Below are 3,276 nucleotides of genomic sequence, written 5' to 3' on the forward strand. Positions count from 1 at the left end.
TCAACTGCCAAGACTTCTCTCGTTGAACACACTGGTTCCCGGCAATCACCGGTGGGTTATCATCTGGGTATGACATGCGCTGTTGGCAGTTTTCCCTGTCTTTCCAGCAAAGGAGAGAAGGGGTGGTAGCGTAAAGCCCCTGATCACCAGTCTTAGTGCCATTGTCGTGGATTAAATTCCAAACTTCCCACAGTGTCTCACGGAGTGAGGGCAGGCGACTCTCTTGACGGTGGTTCGTCCGTCGAATTGTGACGTTAAGCTCAGCGGAACCCTTGGTTCTATTCGAGAGGAGCACGCTATGTGCTAGCAGCGGGTTTCACCCTTTCCCTTCTCTTCATCCTCATGCAACGCCAAAAATGACACCACACACACACACACACACACACACACACACACACGCACACGCACACACACACACACACACACACACACAGTCACACATTTCAGTCATCTACACGTGTCGGATAAACTTAACACACATCTCTCAAACTTGGCAAAGGAAAAGCGCTAGTGTGCGCATAGGATAGGAAAAACCTTTCCAACTACCGTAGGTGGCTGAACCTGTCCCTAGGTGTCTCCCAGCCAACCATGCCATACGACGTTACTTTTTATACGAAATTCAATCAAATCAGACGCCCTTTATAAATCTTACTATCTTTTCTCTTAAAAATAAAATGTACAGGCGGTAACAGGTAGTGAGTTTCATACAGTTTTGCAAAGACATATTCGTAAAAAAAGTGCACGCACAACTACGTACTGCTTGAAAGAAATAATTCATTTCGTAGTCACTGTTTACATTTTTATATGTTGCTATATTACTCTCACACGGTCTGGGTATCAATCAGTAACTTCTGCAAACTTGAAAGGGACTGTCACCACACGTTCTGATGTTGTACCTTTCCTGGGCACGTGGAAATACTTCGTATCCTGGTCGGTTGGTAGCTGATTCGATTGTCTGGATTCTCATACACATAATCATCAGGAGCCAACGGCCTTGCCGAAGTGGTAACACCGGTTCCCGTCAGATCACCGAAGTTAAGCGCTGTCGGGCGGGGCTAGCATTCGAATGGGTGACCATCCGGTCTGCCGAGCGCTGTTGGCAAACTGAGAAGCTACTTGATCGAGAAGTAGCGGTTCCGGTCTCGTAAACTGACGTACGGCTGGGAGAGCGGTGTGCTGACCACGTGCCCTTCCATATCCACATCCAGTGACGCCTATGGGCTGAGGATGACATGGCGGCCGGTCGGAGCCGTTGGACCTTCCAAGGCCTGTTCGGACGAAGGGTTAATCGTCAGGAGGAAAACAGGCTGTCTCACACTCGATCAGTAGAAGTGCTGATTAGTTTATGTTTAATCCTGACGGAACAGAACTTGAGCAAACGTTGAATCACTTCATAAGGACCAACATCTGAGTGTGTGAGTCTACTCATTACCCTATCAATTCTAGCAAACACATGACGTGTACTTTCAAGAACCTTGTGGATAAAATGAGTTTCTATAGCTTTGTGGGAATACTTTGTAGCTTTCACGTGATTCATCCTTTTCTTCAGTTCGATAACGATGGTTGGAAGGTCAATGTACATAGTGGTATGAGGTTCCTGGAAGAAATCTACAGGTAATTTCAGTATACTACCATACAACATTAGTGCTATTGTAGAACTGCTTTCGTTGCAGAAGGAGCAACAGAAACAAAGTCATTTTGTGGGGAATACATTACTCCATTTAACGGTAGCATAGGCTGGTGTGGCGCTATTCAGTGTACTGTGAAACTTCATTCTATTTTATTTTATTTGGTTTCAGGCAGAGCTCACTTCACCAGATACAATTATTGAACATACGGATTCAGACAGTACAAAATACTTTTAAAGGAGATAAGAGTCAACGAAGTACACTAGTTTGCTGTGCCTTTACAATAGAAGCCACGAAATTTTAACATAACATCCAATTATATGCATGAAACATTAGAGATATACTCAAATTTTAAACCTCTCCTTTACAAAGACCGTAAAATGGCAAATACATGTGGCAATGGACCTATTCAGGGAACTAAGAATTACCCCCGTGAAAAAAATAGTGCTGAATTTTTAAAAATGTTGGACAGTGTAATTCTTTTTTGATGATGGTAGTTATTATATTCAATGAATATATGATCGATGTCTTCATCAGTGAGACAAGAAACACAGATCACAGAAGAAATTAATTTTAACAAAATGTCTCGTTTTATAGGTATTCTTGTGCCTGCTTTTAGTCTGTTTAGAGTAACAATTTCCCTTCTCCTGAGTGCTAAGCTGAGAAACCAAAATTGACATGAAATGGTCTGTGTCCAGTAACTCTATCCATTCGATTTTTGCCGGCCGCTGTGGCCGAGTGGTTTTAGGCGCTTCAGTCTGGAACCGCGCTGCTGCTACGGTCGCAGGTTAGAATCCCGCCTCGGGCATGGATGTGTGTGATGTCCTTAGGTTAGTTAGGTTTAAGTAGTTTTAAGTTCTAGGGGACTGATGACCTCAGATGTTAAGTCCCATAGTGCTTAGAGCCATTTGAACCATTCGATTTTTGCTTGGCTGGCGAGTCTAGTATGAAAATCACTGTGTGGTAGAGGTATGTCGTTATAAGTAAATGCTACACAATTTTCGCCAGTTGATGTGCACTTGCGTTACCCCTAATTCCAACATGTCGTGGTATCCACTGAAGATGAATACGTTGACGCAGCTCCTTAGCTCTATTGAGACTTCGCAGTATATGTTCGCCAAAGAATTAACAGTTTTACTGTCGGCTGTCCTCGTAAGAGACTGTAGGGCATTCGTCAAATCAGTACATCCTAGGATACTGTCTGCTTGTAAGTCGACTATGTAAGGAATAGCTTGATGAATGGCGTACAACTCCGTGGTGAATATCGACGCTTCGCTTGACAACGGGGAAAACTGTCTACGCCTTTTTGATCATAAAAAATGCGGCTCTCGTTGAGACATACAATTTGCAACCGCCCGTGGAACGTTCGATACTTCCATTTGTGTACTGGTGGCATGTAGTTGTTCTAGTCAGTTTACAGCCAAAATTCTTTGCTAAGGCTCGAAGTATGCTCGACTAAAATTTGGTTTCTTGGACTATTATTACCAGTTGTGATGTTCCACATATGGTAACCAGGAATTAAAAAACGCTGTCGCCACTGTCTCTGCTTCATTGTTTCTTAGGGGAACAACTTCCGCCCAACTGTTGAATCAACTATGCAAGTGAAACAGTAAATAAACCCACTGGGGGTGGGAGACAAACCGCCAAG

The 3,276-nt window shown here is 43.7% G+C and overlaps 1 pseudogene; it reads left to right on the forward strand.

Annotated features, from left to right (window-relative positions):
• The first annotated feature begins 984 nt into the window (after window positions 1-984).
• On the forward strand, window positions 985-1,102 carry LOC124562055 (annotated as a pseudogene).
• The last annotated feature ends 2,174 nt before the right edge of the window (window positions 1,103-3,276 follow it).

This window comes from Schistocerca americana, chromosome 1, assembly GCF_021461395.2.
Source record: "Schistocerca americana isolate TAMUIC-IGC-003095 chromosome 1, iqSchAmer2.1, whole genome shotgun sequence".
NCBI classification, from domain to species: domain Eukaryota; kingdom Metazoa; phylum Arthropoda; class Insecta; order Orthoptera; family Acrididae; genus Schistocerca; species Schistocerca americana.